Raw genomic sequence first — 17,256 nt, 5'->3', positions numbered from 1 at the left:
TTGCCAGCAGCTGGTATCTACTCTGAAGAATGATGAGGGGTATGTTTGGCGGTAAGGACAATCAGCAGAGAGTCACTTGAGGCTCCCAGTTTAAACAGTAAATAGGGATGCAGCAGCCATGGCCTGAGAAGGACATAGCCACCAGTGGCTTTTTGATCTTGGTCATCCTATCAGTTGCTATCTGGGGATGAAGGGATTCTGGAACTGATGGTGGACAATAAGGATGAAGAGTATCCGTTTTAGCACTAGGGTCAACTGAAGCACAGAAGCATTCATTTATTTACTTAACCTTAAATTTATGTTTCCTCAAGAAACAATAACAAGGTGCTAGACAAGCTGTAATTTTCCTTTAACAAGCATGTGGATCTGAGCAAGGAAGGAGGAAGACCAGAAGACTTGAGGAAATGAAACAGTTTAAGAGAATTGTGGTATAAAATACTTGGGAAAATTAAAGAGCTGAAAGGTGATTTGTATGTTTATTTGATTCAACCACCTCCTTTAAGGAGTAAAGAAACTACACCCAGAAAAACTAAGTGACAAAGATATATCTTATAGTTGTTGGGTCCATTATCAAAGGAATGAGACTGAGACAAAGTGAAAGTTATGTAAAGCTTTATTCTGTGACAAGCATTAGAAGTCAGACTGACCGGCCAGGGCTGCCTCCGAAGAGAGTGACTCCCACCTCCCCCTTCACCCGGTCTTACAGGTTAGTTTTATAGGGTGCAACTGCACACTTTGTGGCTTTGGCTGATTGGATGTCTCCTACCTTTGTGTTTTAGTAACAGTTACCCAGAACCGATACTAGTAACTGCGGAGGCATTTATTAAACAACAAAATGGCCTTGTTATAGGTATGTGTTTTAGCATACCGGTATCAGTAACCACTGAGGCATTCAACAAAATGGCTACCTAGGCAACATGGAGTCACTATGGCTAAGTAAGCCAAGGCAGACCCTAGGGGTTTAACAGGTTTTAACGTGAAATCGGCCCCAACAATAGTAATTACAGAACTTAGACAAGAATTGGAGTTCTTTGATCATTCATTGAGAGTGCCTACCTCTGAATATTCTCAAGAAGGAAATTTTTTCAAAATGATGGGAACAACTATATTTATAACATTTTTAAAGAAACAAAATCAAAGTAAAATACATTAAATTATATCATTATTTCATCTTTACTTGCGTTACATTACAACCTCAGTGAACATCTTATTTTTTATTTTTTTGCTTATTTTTTTGAACATATTTATGGTACCAACTGACATGCTTTTGTAATAGGAACATTACATGTAGAACTCATTTTTATATCATGTTTGACTGCTTTATGTTGGACAGTATTAGAAATAACAATAATTTTAATTTCTTAAAAATCACTATCAACCTTTGTGGTTATAGTGATAGGATAGCTCTGCTCTTTATTGAGAATTCAACATGTAATGAATGTTCTTCTAGAAACTTGAACAAGTTAGACTGACATCAAAATACAAAGAAAAGAAAAAAAATTGTATTTAAATATGTCAAATTGTGAGACATGAAAAACCAAACACTTTGACTATCTTCCCCATTCCTCATCCCCAATATTATGTTAGACCTATACAGTGATATTTTTCTTCCTTTGCTCTCTTAGGAGCTGTTTTATGATTTCTGAAAATGTGCTGTGTCCCCTGAAAAGTGAGTTACCACAAGAAGCAAAGGACACATTCACCCTTGTTTTCTCTATGCATCTAAACCTTTCCACACGGGCAGCCTTGTGACCTACGAAGTTGACCAAGTCACCCTCTTTGCTATGGCATTATTTGTGTGTTGTGCTCTGCTTCTTGTGTTTTGTTAATAGGAAACTGGCTAGTGATTTGTCAAGTTACAGATCAATGACCTCATTTAGAATTCAAGACTAAAATATATTTTGTTTTGACTTCTTATTACAAAATGCTCATTTCAAAAGTGCTACTTGGTTGACTCTTTGCTCAGTCGGGTTAAGAAAATCAAAGGTAGTTGCATCGTCCAGGAAGAAAATTCTCCTTATGCCACAATGCAAGGTCCGAACTCTATGAGATCTCTGTTGCTTAAGAGACTAAAAAGGGGAAAGCAGAGGTTTAATACTGATTGTTTATTAATTACCAAAGATGTCATCAAGAGAGAGAAAGAGAATTTGAAAGAGAAAAATATTTATGCCACTTGGCAAAGTACAGAGAGTTTCCAATTTCCCTAAACAATATCCAGATTGTATCACTTTTTGAGGTGTGCTCTTTAATGCAATAATATAATGTGTCAATACTCCAAAGGTAAGTGCTCTGCCTGTGCCTGTGCAAAAGCATTATTTTTCTCTTGAGGTTTGTGCAAATATTTTTTTTTCTTGGTCACCAAAGTAACAGCTTCAATCAATTTCTCTTTTAGCTTATGTAAGAGATACTGATTAAAACAAGGATTATTCACAGATGGAACATGAAGCACACTGTTCCCCCTGGATATTAAAGGACAAACAAACAAGGTCTCTTCAGACTTCAGTTTTCTGTCAGAATGATCAGAGAACGGTAACTGAATGACATCCGTTAGGGAGAATTCAAGGCCAACTACAGCAATAGGTTTTGGTGACTGCCTGAGAGTATCTCATGGGAACTATGAGACTTTGACAAAACAGGGCTTCTTGTCTTCTTGTCATGTCAGGCATCTAAATGATGGCCTTTATTTGGGACTGGCATTTGGGTGATTAACTATATTTTGAACTTTTGTACTTGTTCTTTTTTGTCATGTTCTCATTCTTAGTCAAAGAAAGGCAACACCTTGCCTCTGTGATGTGGTGTGCAGCGTTTAACATCTGTTCCAGACTTTTTTCTTGACTACACCTGATTCTAGATGGTCTAACATACATAGAAATATTATCCAACTTCTGACCTTCAGTTCTGATCAGTTGTCAAGACTTAATCACCACTATGTCTTTAAACTTCTCAAATCTCTCTTTCCCTCTGCCCCTCCTTCCTCTCTGTCTTTCCACCTGTCTCTCTCTTTCTCCCTCTCTCATTTCCTCTGAATTATTTTAGCCTTTAATTACATATTCCCTGAATTATGTCAACGGCCTCCTATCTGGTATCTCTGCCTCAGGCTGGCTCCCCTTCAAGAGGTGTCCACACTGTAGTCAGAGTGGTCACTCACAATTTCAACTTTAGCTGTGTGACCCCAGTGCTCGAAACACTTCAATGACTGCATCATTTTGCTGTTGCTGTTTTAGGTTTGACTAATTAAAATGATGTGAAAATTCTTTATTTTTGGCCCAGGCTTGCATCTGTAGCTTTATCTCTCACTTATCTCTCTGCTCCAACTCTTGCCCTACTTAGTGACTTGCAATGCCACAGACACAACTCAGCCTACCTCACCACTCTCATTTACACATCATAGTCCTTCTACTTGAAATTTCTTTCTGCTTGGATAACTCTTATCTGTTTCAGTTTTATTTTTACATTTTACCTTCTTGGGGATTTTGGAGGGGTGGGTATTTTTCTGAGACTAGGTCGGGTGGCTTTCCTATTGGCTACCTAAGCCTGTACTCAGTTCCTTCCAGTAGTTGTACTACTGGAGAGCTGTTCTGTAATTTCTCTCTTACTCTCTAAGCTATCTGACAAATTCTTTCAGAGGAGAAGTTTAGTGCGGTAGAGCTGAGTGATCCAAGGGAGGGCCTTGGGGTCTATGGAAATTATTCAGGTGAGATGGAAGCCATTGGAGGGTTTCTAGTAGGAGAGAGGACTGGAACAACAGAAGTCATACAGGTGTCCATAAAAGATACTAATACTTAAAGCAGAGTAAGTAAAAGAAAAATAAACTGATCCAGACACATTATGAGAATTTTTAGGACATAAGGATAAAGAAAAGGAAACACTGGGTGCTTGGGTGACTCAGCTGGTTAAGCATCTACCTTGGCTTGGATCATGATCCCAGACTCCTAGGATCAAGTCCCACATAGGGCTCCTTGCTCAGCCTGCTTCTCTCTCTGCCTCTACCTGCCACTCTGCCTGCCTATGTTCTCTCTTTCTCTCTGACAAATAAATAAACAAATAAAATATTAAAAAAAAGCAACAACAATAAAAATCAGACATTATCAGAGAAGAAAAAAGGACAACAAACAAAAACAATAATCAAAACAAAACTGATATCATAAAAGAAATAAAATTAGATTGATATTCAAACATTAGTTAATACTAGAAGACATTAACTTATTTTCTTTTGTTAAATTATGTTTGCATAATTTGGTCATGATTCAATATTTTTTTTATATTAACATTCTTAATATATTAATCCTTTCATGAAAGATCTGCACAATCCCACACGTAAAACCACTGAAGCATCTTTACTCCTTCTTTTTGCCAGCACCAGCATTGGCTTTTGAAGTACCCCTGACTTTCTTCATTCTGTTCTTGCATTCTTTTCACTGTTTTCTTGAGGTCTTTTTTCTTCTCATACAGACCATGTCTTGCAAGTCTATATTTGGCTTCATTTTTCTTTGCATAATCCAAGGAATCATAAATTATGCCAAAGCCAGTTGTCTTGCCACCGCCAAAATGGGCTCTGAATCCAAATTCAAATATGACATCTGGTGCGGTCTTGTACATTTTGGCTAGTTTTTCCCAAATTTCTGTCTTAGGTACTGTTGCCTTTCCAGGATGAAGGACACCAATGACCATTTGAGCTAAAGTAGTCGGTTGGTCATGAACTTTCTGCTCTGGATAGTTACTGTGTTGTTCATGATGGTGGCTGAGCTTCAAGCAGCCAGAGACTAAAAGAGCTCAATGTTCTTTTAATGTGGTTTTGGTTTGGGTGCTCTATGTTTTATATATGCTATTAAGAGAGATTGTTCTGTAATTTTCATTTCTCATGTTTTTCTTGTTTTTTTTTTTTTTATATATGTATCAGCATTATCCTAGTGGTAAGTGTTCCTTTTCTGTGGTACAAAGGAGCTTGTATAAAAGAAGAATTTTTACTTCCTTAAATGTTAAAGTTTAATAAGGGGCATTTTCTAATTCATCCTGAATTTTTTGTTAAATGATATATTTTGATTATTTTTCCACTACATCTAAATTTTAAAATTTATTAGTATTTGTTTATAGTACCGACTTATTTTTTAATGTCTGCAGAACATAGAGTAATGTGCCCTTATTTTCATTACTGGTAAAGATCACTTTCTTTATGTGTGTTTATTTTATTTTATTTTAATCATTCCAAAGAATTTGTCTTTGGTTTTGTTAATGCTCTTGCATGTCTGTTGTATATTTCATTATTTTCTTCTCTTAAGTTTATACTTTCCCTTCTATGGGCAGGAGGAGGGCAAAAGGAGGTTGTTAGTTTGCTGGTTTTCTCTCTCTCTCTCTTTTTTTTTAAATATATAATGGCTTAGCCCATTAGTTTTCAACCTTTATTAAGGTGTATTTAAGGCTATATATTTCTATTGAAGCACACCTTTGTTTGCACTTAATATTTGACATGTAGTAATTTTCTTATTATTTAATTGAAATATTTTCTAATTTCCACTGGATTTCCTTTTCTTTTTTTGACCCACATGATTTATGTTATTTTGAATTGTCTTCCTCATGTGTGCTAGAAAATGTGATGTTTATGGTTGTTGAACATAGAGTTCTATAATATAGTGATGATGTTCTGTTAAGAATGTTTTTAAAATTTATCTAAAGTAAAATTTTCTTGGGTGTCTGGATGACTCAGTGGGTTAAGCCGCTGCCTTCGGCTCAGGTCATGATCTCAGGGTCCTGGGATCGAGTCCCACATCGGGCTCTCTGCTCAGCGGGGGGCCTGCTTCCCTTCCTCTCTCTCTCTCTGCCTGCTTCTCTGCCTACTTGCGATCTCTGTCTGTCAAATAAATAAATAAAATCTTTAAAAAAATTTTTCTTTTTCCAGTAATTACTGAAAGAAGAGAGTAATTACCACTATGATTATAAATTTATTTCTCTTATGACTTTTCCAGTATTTTATTTACTTTTGAGATCATATTATTAGGCATATTGAACCTTTTATCATTTTGAAGTGACTTTTTTTTTAAGTTTTTAATTATTTGAGAGGGAGAGAGAACAAGCAGGGGAGGGTGCAGAGGAAAAGGGACAAGCAGACTCCCTGGTGATGTTGGAGCCCATGCAGGCTCCATCCAAAGACCCTGAGATCATGACCTGAGCTGAAATCAGATGCTGAACCAACTGAGCCATCCAAATGCCCCTGAAGTGACCCTTAAATGCATTATATGATTTGTAGCAAAGTATTTAAATTTTTAAATTTTCCTTGATTTTTCAAATTTGAAATAAATGTATCTCAAAATTAATTTAAAATTGGTTTGCTAAACACTCATAGTTTCTGCAGGTCCTATGAGGAAATTTCTTAGCTCACACAGCTATATTAGGCAGTAGATCCAGAAGGGTACACTCATAGTTTCTGCAGGTCCTATGAGGAAATTTCTTAGCTCACAGAGCTATATTAGGCAGTAGATCCAGAAGGGTATTGATCAAAAACCCCATCTTGATACCAGGCTAATATTAGGCATAGCTCTTCATCAGAAGTTTTTGAAGTAGTCACTCAGCAGATAGCTCAGGTACAAGGAGATATAATGCAGTATCTTCTCTCCTTTAAAAACCCCATACTTCTCAGGAGCTAATATGCATAATGACTTTATACACATAAACAAGATCCCTGCAATGGTCATATCAATTATAAGAATCACTGCACTTAGGGAAGCCAAAGTTCAAAGTCGCAAAGCAATTCATAAATCAGGGAATATTTCTCCCATAAATACTCCTACTTAGTATATAACTGACTTTGTATATTTCTCATGAAAGAGAGCCAAATGCAGGAGACTTAGCCAAATGTTGAATGTTTCCAGCAGAGGCAAGGGTTTATTAATTCCCATCTACTTATGGGGACCCACTAGTTCATGTTGGACTAGCTCATGTAGAACAATTGCTTCATGTTCAGGTCTCAAAGGCCCATGGCTAAGCGAATACTGTATTTTTATGAATTTTGAGAATAGCTTGATCATTTGCTATTTCCCATGAGACATGATATTCTTATAGAAAACAAAAGAAGAAGGTTGTTGAAAGAAAAATGAGGTGAGATTTCTGAAGTAGATCATTTATACATGCTGATTAAACATGGGGAGGAATTTTATGTAAATTTTTAGGAACAAGGATGTAAAACTGAAAGTTCAGAGAAATTAAAAGGTAAAAGAAGGTAATAGAAGATCCTGTAAACCAAAGAATAGTCTGAATTCTTAGGAAGCGTTGTCAGGGGCTTTCTTATATTCTGGTTTCTATTATGAGAATTATGGCTAATTCTGACTAATTCTGACTGAAAGGTCAAAGAGGATGATAGGCATGCAGACATCACTCATGGAAGCCTAGATGCCACCAGGCTTCCGCAGCCACCCAAATATGTGTAAGTGGTCTTGAAATAGCAAACTCATCACATTCAAGGTAGAATAGAACTTATCACTCAAAGAAAAGTCTTTTGACGTCTAAAGACCTAAAGTATTTAATTAAGAAAAACATTTAGTGATATAGGGATCAATCCAACAAGAAGATATAACATTTGTAAATATTTATGTATCCAATATAGGAACAATTAAATATGTAAAGCAAATATTAATAGACCTAAAGGGAGAAATAGACAGCAATACAGTAATAGTACAGGATTTTAATACCCCACTTACATCAATGCAAAGATCATCTTGGCAAAAAATCAATAAGAAAATATTGGCCTTAAATGACACATTAGACCAGATTGGCAAACAGATATTTACAAGACAGTCCATTCAAAAGCAGCTGAATACACGTTCTTCTCAATTGTACATGGAATATTTTCCAAGATAGATCATATGATAGGTCACAAAACAGTTTTAATAAATTAAAAAAGATTGAAGTCATATCAAGTTTTTTATCTGGCTACAGTGGTATGAAACAAGAAATTACTTACATGAAGAAAACTGGTAAACTTATGAATATGTGAAGAAACAACATGCTATTAAATGAGACAAAGAAGAAATCACAAAATAAATTTAAAAATGCCTTCTTAAAAAGTTCCTTTGAGACAGATGAAAATGGAGATGGAACATACCAAAATGTATGGGATGCAGCAAAAGTAGTTCAAAGAGGAAAGTTCATAGTGATAAATGCCTACTTTAAGAAAAAAAAAAAATCTAAAATAACATAACTATACACCTCAAAGAGTTACAAAAGAAGAACAAGTGATACTCAAAGTTAGTTAGAAAGAAGGAAATAACAAAGATTAGGACAGAGTAAATAGAGATAAAAAGACACTGGGGAAGAGTTTGTTCTTTGAAAAGAAAAACAAAATGTACTAACCTTTAGCTACACTTATTCAAAAAAGAGATAGGACTTAAATAAAATTAGAAATGGAAGAGGAGATATTACAACTGTTACCACAGAAATACACAAAGGGTCATAACAGACTGTTATGAACAATTATATACTGATAAATTGGACAAGTTGTGAAAATAGATTAATTTCCAGAAACATATAATCTGCCAAGAAAGAATCATGATTACATAGAAAACGGAACAGAGCAGTTACTAGTAAGGAGATTAAATTCGTAATCAAAACTCCCAATCAATAAAAGCCCAGGGCCAGATGGTCTCATTGGTGAATTGTACCAAACATTTGAAGAATACTAGTCTTTCTTAAACTCTCCCAAAATACAGAAGAGGAAATCTTTTAAACTCATTTTACTAGGCCAGCATTATCCCGATACCAAATCCAAAGAATAACACAGGAAAAGAAAATACAAGCCAATATCCTTAATTATTTACATAGATGTAAAATTCCTCAACAAAATATCAGCCAACCAAATTTAACAATACATTAAAAGGATTATACATCATGATTAAGTGGAATTTATCCAGGGATGAAAGTATATTTCAACATCTGCAAATCAGTGTGATATACCATGTTAACAAAATGAAGAATTAAGATTATATAACTTCAGGGGCACCTGGGTGCCTCAGTGGGTTAGGCCGCTGCCTTCGGCTCAGGTCATGATCTCAGGGTCCTGGGATCGTGTCCCGCATCGGGCTCTCTGCTCAGCAGGGAGCCTGCTTCCTCCTCTCTCTCTGCCTGCCTCTCTTCCTACTTGTGATCTCTCTCTGTCAAATAAATAAATAAAATCTTTAAAAAAAAAAAAAAGATTATATAACTTCATTCCTATGTGGAATTTAAAAGACAACATAAACAAAGGAAAAAAAATAAGAGAGAAAGAGAGAGAGACTAATCAAGAAATGGGCTCTTAACTATGGAGAATAAACTGATGGCTACCAGAAGGGAGGTGGATGGAGGAGATGGGTGAAATAGGTAATGGGGATTAAAGAGTACTTATCATGACAAGCTGTATGTAAATTTGTTGCTTAAAGATATAAAATTGTTAAAAAACTATATCATAACCTGAAACCAATATAACACTGTATGTTAACTATACTGGAATTAAAAGACTTAAAAATTTCAAAAATTATACGATCATCTCAATAAATGCAAAAAAAAAGCATTTGATAAAATTCAACATCCATTTTTGATAGAAACTCTCAACAAATTAGGTATGGAAGAATATACTTCAATATAATAAAGGCCATATGTGACAACCCCACAACTGACATCATACTCAAAGGTGAAAAGGTAAAAGCCTTTCTTCTAAGATGAAGAACAGAATGAGGATGTTCACACTCACCACTTTTATTCAACAAAGTATTGGAAGTTCTCGCCAGAGCAATTAGTCAAGAAAATGAAATAAAGGGAACCCAAGTTGGAAAAAAAAAAAAAAGTAACCCTGTCACTATTCACAGATGACATGATATCATTATAAAAACCTTGAAGACTCCATCAAAACTCTAGAACCAATAAACAAATAAAAAAATAAAAAAAGTTGAAGAATACAAAGTCAAAATTCAAAAATATGTTGTTTTATTCACTAATAATAAACTATAAGGAAGAGATATTAAGACAAAAATGTCATTTACAACTGTATCAAAAAGAATAAAATACCTAGGAATAAATATAACCACGGAGGTAAAGACGTATATGTTGAAAAACTATAGAACATTAATAAAAAAATTGAGGAAGACACTAATAAATGGAAAACTACTCACTATTCACAGTTTGGAAGAAGAAATATTGCTAAAATGTTCATAATACTCAAATAATTCTGTAGATTAAATACAATTCCTATCAAAATGCCAATGTACTTTTTCATAGAATAAACAATCCAAAAATTTGTATAGAACCATAAAAGATGGTGAATCGCCAAAGCAATGTTAAGATAGAGGAACAAAGCTGGAAGCAAGACAATCTCTGATTTCAAGTTATGTTACAAAGCAGTAGTAAATTTTTTTTAACATCTTAAATTTATTTTATTTTTTCAGTGTTCCATGAATCATTGTTTATGCACCACACCCAGTGCTCCATGAGATACGTTCCTTCCTTAATGCCCACAACCAGGCTGTAGTAATGAAAACAGTATGTTATTGGCATTGAAACACACATGTAGATCAATAGCATGGAATAGAGAGCCCAGAAATAAATCTATGCATATATGGTCAATTAAATTATGAAAAAGGAGCCAAGAATATGCAATGGGAAAGAAGCTGACTTCTAAAATATACCAAGGACTCATACAACTTAACAACAACAACAACAAAACCCCAAACGATCTGATTAAAAAATGGGCAGAAGACATTTTTCCAAAGAAGACATATAGATGGCAAACAGACACTCGAAAAAATGCTCAACGTCACTTAACATCAGGGAAATACAAATCCAACCACAAGAGATATAACCTCATACCTGCTAGAATGGTTATTATCAGAAAGACTAGAAATAAGTGTTGGTGATGATGTGGAAAAATGGAATAATTGTGCGCTCTGGGTGGAAATGTAAATTGGTGTAAATATGGAAAACAATGTGGAGGTTCCTCAAAAATTTGAAAATAAAACTACCATATGATCCAGTAATTCCATTTCTGGGTATTTATCCAAAGAAGATCAAAACACTAATTTGAAAGTATATATGCACCCCTACATTCATTGCAGGATTACACAGAAGCTAAGACATTGAAACAATCTTAAGTGTTTACTGATGGATGAATGAATAAAGAAAGCCATAAAAAAGGAATAAAATCTTGTTATTTATGACAGCATGAATAGACCTCAAGGGCATTATGATAAATGAAATAAAGCAGACAGAAGAGAGCAACGTATAATCTCTTATATGTGGAATATATTGCATGCAATATCTATAATATGAATTATATTTCATATATATGTATGTATCATAGATGCAGAGAACAGATTGATGATTGCTAAAGGTAGGAGAGATGGCTAAAGTTTTTGTTTTGCTTTGTTTATATTTAAGAAAAAGGAAAATAATATGTATGTTTTTTGTAAGACAGCTTTTGAGCAATTAGGGGACTAGTCCATAAAAATCTGAGGTTAAATATACTCTCTATATGAAAGCCATTGTCACTATATGTAGAGAATTCATTGGTATTTGAATTTTCTAGGGCAATCATAAGAATTCTGGAAAAGAAAATATGTAGATACCATTTAGACTATATATTCTAAATTTGTTGAAATTTTGCTGATTTCTGTGAAAGGACCAGATATGGATAAATTATTAAAATATCAAGAAATTCTGTAAAATTGAGACAGAAATTTTCTATATTCTAGAGACTTGGTGTTAATACACAGAGACTAGCTGCTCTAGTCACAGCTTGAGTGATGGACTTTGGAATGTGACCTGAGTATTAAAAGACTTGACCTTCATTCTATAGGCCATAAACAGTCACAGAATATTATAAGCAGGTCGACAACATGATCAGACTTGCATTTTTTTTTTAAGATTTTATTTATTTATTTGACAGACAGAGATGACAAGTAGGCAGAGAGGCAGGTGGCGAGAGAGGGAGAAGCAGGCTGAGCAGAGAGTCAGAAGCGGGGCTCCATCCCAGGACCCTGGGATCATGACCCGAGCCGAAGGCAGAGGCTTTAACCCACTGAGCCACCCGGTGCCCCAGACTTGCATTTTTGAAAGATCCCTCAGTCAGCAGTGTGAAAGAACAGGAAGTGGCAAGACTACAGGACACAATACAGCACAATGAACAATCTATTCAAATATTGTTCCGTTGAAAGGATAGGATCTAGAGATGATGCAAATTATTGGGATAGATTAACTGAGAAGTAGGAAGAGAATATTAAAAAGGTAAAAATCAATGAAAGTTTCAAAGGCAAGGCTCAGTCATCATTTAGATTTGAGAAAGAAGTGTATTTAGCACCAACAGACAAGAAAGCAAGATTATTTTGGAATGTTTCAGTTTGGGAGTGTAAGTGCAGAGTAAGTAGAACGAGTTGGACTGAGGAGGTAACTGAAGTTTAATGTTGAAGCGTTTGCCATTAGAACTGAAAAGCATTTAGAAAGAAAAGACAAGGGGCACCTGGATGACTCAGGTAAGCTTCTGACTCTTGATTTTGGTGCGGGTCATGGTCTCACAGTCACGGGACTGAGTTCCGTGCTCTGTGCAGAGTCTGCCTATCCCTCTCCCTCTGGTCCTCTCCTACTCATGTGCTTGCTTTCTCTTTCTCTCTCTCAAATAAATAAATAAAATCTTAAAAAAAAAAAAAAAGACAATAAAACCCAACAGTGGAAAGGAATTTTGACCGAAGGGAAAGTCCTATAACTTGAGGTCTCTAAGAGGTTGAAGAAAATGTTGTTGACTAAGTAAGAGTATGGAGTATTTGGAAAGACTGAAGTAAGGGTTGCAAACTCAGGTCTTAACAGTGGCCATCCTAATAATATAAAATATGATGTTGCTTATTTTTAGGAATAATAAGGTGCTTTATATCTACAAAGAAATATGTATATTTCTTTACTCCTATTTATATGTATTCATATTTATATTTATCTATGTATTTCTTTCCTCCTATTTATATGTATTCGTATTTTCATATATACATGGGAAGTAGAAATGCAAGCATAGGTTTTTTTTGACCCCTGTGAGAGAATGTAGTCAAGAGTAGTGCCAGAATGTGGTGAGCTGCCCTGGGTAGGACATATCAAAAGGAAGAAAGAAGTACTCAAATCCAACCTATTGTCATGGAGAAGTTATTTCACTAGGGATTGAGGGTATGAACTTTGCATCCAGATGATCTGTGTGGATGCCTGTCTTTGACCCTTAGTAGGCAGTGACCTCTGGCAAATCACTGAATCCCTTTTGTCAGTTTCTTTGTAAAATGGAGTTAATGATATGCCCTACCTCACAGTGCTTTTATTAATATTAAATTTCTCGATTCACTATTAGCACTTAGAAATGAATGTGGAGCATACTGGGCACTCATTAAACAAATACAGGTTTTTTTGGTAAGTAAATTTTTTCTTGTGAGCCAAGCTGAGGTACTGGTAAGTTTCTGGGAGCATTATAATGAGAAGGATTGGATATTAACTCAAAAGACCCAAGACCAATTTGAAGAAAATTTTATATAAATTCCAGAAGTTGGAGTTTTATGACTATAATATAGTTTAGAATATGACCATTTGAGTGATTTGTTGAAGTTAACTATGGGTAAAATTTCAAGGAATTTTTGGGATTAAATTTTATTTATCTTCTGTCAGTTATTCATGATCATAGACTGTCTTTCTCTCAATGTTTCCTGGGTGCATGTATATATGTGTGAGTGTGTGCCTGTGTGTGCGCGTGTGCGTGTGTGTGTGTGTCTGTAGTCTCTTATAGGGTATATTTTTAAAAGATCAAAGAGAAACTAAATAGTTCTAACTTCCAAGATAATGCAAATTAACTTTAAAAATATGGTATGAACTATTAAGTTATTACATGTTTAGTACAAGTTCTACATATAGAACTATTTTTTCAGATTGTGAATGTAAACTCTTTATAGAAAAGGAGCATAAATACTTGACTGCAACTCAAATAAGAATTTCACATATACTACTGGAGCAGTGACTTCTTGTTATCCAGCTGGTTGGGATTGGGGTTGAAACTGAGAAAGAAGGAAAGCTTTTTGTTTTTCATCTTGCTATATGTATGCTCTGGTCAGCAATGATGACCAACAACTATAATATTGCCAGTGATCTTCAGAATGATTCATCCTACCCAGGCAGTAAATAGTTTTACAACCATATTATGGAAATGCTGGAACAAATAAGTTATGTAATTCAGCAGATTAGCTAGGGTTTAGAATACAGGCTGAGTTGAAGAAGACTCATGATTGTTCAGTTTGTTGGAAATATTTTTCATTTTCCCTTGATATTAATCGTATTTTTAATGAATTCCAGTAGCTGCCAAGTACAGTGTTTTACTATTGTAATTATGCCTTCCCAGAATCAAAAGTAATGTACAAAGTGATTTTAATCTGCTCAAATCAATATGATTACTTTTTAATTGAATATTTTAGTTTGTTGAGCTAATATGTATTTTAAAGTATGTATTTTTCTAGCATATTCTTGTAAAATGATTGAAGCATTGTAGAGATTTTGAAGCTTAGCATTCTCTGTTCTATTAACTGTCCATATTTAGTTAAGTGTGGAGTAATGGAATACTTTTTTTTTTTTTTTTTTTAGTTATATATGCAATTGCTACTGGAGACTAGCTATTTTCAAAGTGATAATATAATCACTGCTATTTTGGTTTGATTTTCCTGTAATTTAAATTTTAATACAGAAAGTAAGAAAGCTTGTTAGCTTATACTGGGAAATACTATTTTGTGACCTTTTTTCTCACTAGATTAAATTCAAGAATGTACCTTTTGAAATTTTCTTTTTTTTGTAGATAAAATTCATTATCTTAAGTCAGCTTCCAAACAAAACTAGTATCTTCAGAAATTTGCAATTGAAATTTAAATCACTGGACTGTACAATTGAAAATTATCAAAGAAGCAATATGAATATATCAGAAAAATCTAAATATAAAAATTTCTATCATAAAAGCTCCTGAAATATCCTGAAACTATATACTGTTTTCTGTTGTTTGTGTGATGTGGAATTGTCATGAGCCCTTCTCTATGTGTTTCAAAATGCTTGAATGAAAACCTTATTTCTATTATTGAGGAGTTTACTGAGGTATCAAGAAAGTGCATGTTTTTGTAAGGGAAAAGCTTTCCACAAAACAAATATGTTCTCTGTGCAGCTAGGCATCAGGTGGGAACTGCAGGACCAAGCAACTTAGTTGCCAAACAATGATTCATAGACTTTGATGTTGCCAAGTTCTGACTACCACATTGAGAAAACCATGACACAAAGCCCGATTGCTTTATTTGGTAGGAGCTCTGGAAAAGTAAACATGATGGCCATCTGACAGACATTTGTTTATGAGTACCTATCTTCATGGAACTTGTTCATGGACACTACAATGGGTAACAAAAATACTGGGAATTACTTTGTTAAGTAGGAAAGGATACATATATAATACATATCCACATATAATATGCATACACGCATATATGTACACATGCAAATACATATATACCATGCATATATTATATGTACACACATATAACAGACATATAACATATATTATAGACTATAGATACACATATGTATGTGTATCTAAGGGTACACATGTATGTGTGCACATTTACACACATGTACATGTATCACATGTGGGCATAAGCATGTTTATATATCATTTATGTATGTTGTGTGTACATGCATGCATGTGTGTATCGTGTGTGTGTGTATACACACACGCATACATATATGTGTGTGTGTGTATATATATATTTTTTTTTCCCTGAATAAATTGATGGGTAAACCCCCTTAGCTATATTGTTGGGGTTTGGAAAACATGTCACAAAGTCTGGGATGGGTTAGCCAGCTGCCTGGGTTCTCGTTAACACTTCATATTTCATACATATCAGGTAAATATGAATGTTAAGATTGCTTCATTTGGGCCTTGAGATACCAGTCATGTATGGTTTAATCTTTTTCTTTCTTCCTTTTTTTTTTATCTTTTTAAGTTGACATCTTATTCCAATTAATTTGGATTGTATTTTGGGCATTTCATTAATTGTTCTCCTAAGACATTATTTTAAGTATCTGAATATATAAAATAAGCTTCATTTAAGTGACATTTTACCTTTAGAATTAAGATTATTCCACATTTTTGAAGTCTTAAAAAATACACCATGAACCAATGAATCGATATCATGGAAAAGTTCTTCAGACCCTATTTCTGATATTTATTACTGATTGTAATTACTGATTGTAATTACTGATTGTAATGTAAGTATATCTAAACGTGTTGCTCTGTTGCCTTGTTTATTTATTTATTCATTTATTTTTATTTTATTTTTTTACATTTCTTTCAGGTTTTCATTTAAATACCGTTTAGTTAACAAACATATAGTGTAATATTAGTTTTAGGTGTAGAATTTAGTGATTCATCCCTTACATATAATACCCAATGCTCATCATGTGTCCTCCTTAATACCCATCCCACTGTGTCTCCCCTCCAGTAGCCCTCTGTTTGTTCTCTATAGTTTAGAGTCTGTTTAATGGTTTTCCTCTCTCTCTTTTTTTTTGGTCCCCTGAACATGTGCTTTCTTTAAATATTAAGACTATTTGTAATCTCACACATAGTATGTCAGAGTGACTCTATTACTATTCCTCATGCCTGTTTGGGAATTTAACATATTAAAAAAAAAGCATTTCACATCAGTAGGGAAAAAGACCCACTTAATATTTCTGAAGTACATTTAGTATTATAGAAATGTATGAATTTTACATGAATTATATTGCTTTTTATTCAGAAATATAACAATGACTTAAAAATATAGCTAGCACGGACTAATATTATCACTTCAGGAAAATTTCACAACTAAAATTATATGGGATTTATTCCTGGGTTGGAAGCATGGTTCAATATTCACTAATCAATCAATGGGACACATCACATCAATAATAGAGTAAGAACCACATGATCATTTCACTAGACACAGAAAAAAATTTGACAAAGTACAACATCCATTCATGATGAAAACCATCCACAAAGTAGGTTTAGAGGGAATATACTGCAACATAATAAAAGCATTTATGAAAAATCCACAGCTAACATAATCCTTAATGAGGAAAAACTGAGAGCTTTTCCCTAAGTTCTGGAACAAGACAAGATGTCCACTCACCACTTTTATTCAACATTGTGCTGGAAGTCCTAAACACAGCAATCAGACAGCAAAAAAAAGTAGAAGAAATCAAAATTGGTAAGGAAGA

The 17,256-nt window shown here is 34.3% G+C and overlaps 1 pseudogene; it reads right to left on the bottom strand.

Annotated features, from left to right (window-relative positions):
- Positions 1–4,337: 4,337 nt before the first annotated feature.
- Positions 4,338–4,733, bottom strand: LOC122889142 (annotated as a pseudogene).
- Between the last annotated feature and the right edge of the window lie 12,523 nt (positions 4,734–17,256).

Source organism: Neovison vison, chromosome 11 (assembly GCF_020171115.1).
Source record: "Neovison vison isolate M4711 chromosome 11, ASM_NN_V1, whole genome shotgun sequence".
Classification (NCBI taxonomy): Eukaryota; Metazoa; Chordata; class Mammalia; order Carnivora; family Mustelidae; genus Neogale; species Neogale vison.
The sequence above is the reverse complement of the archived record's forward strand: the minus strand, read 5'-3'. Positions and strand labels throughout refer to the sequence as shown.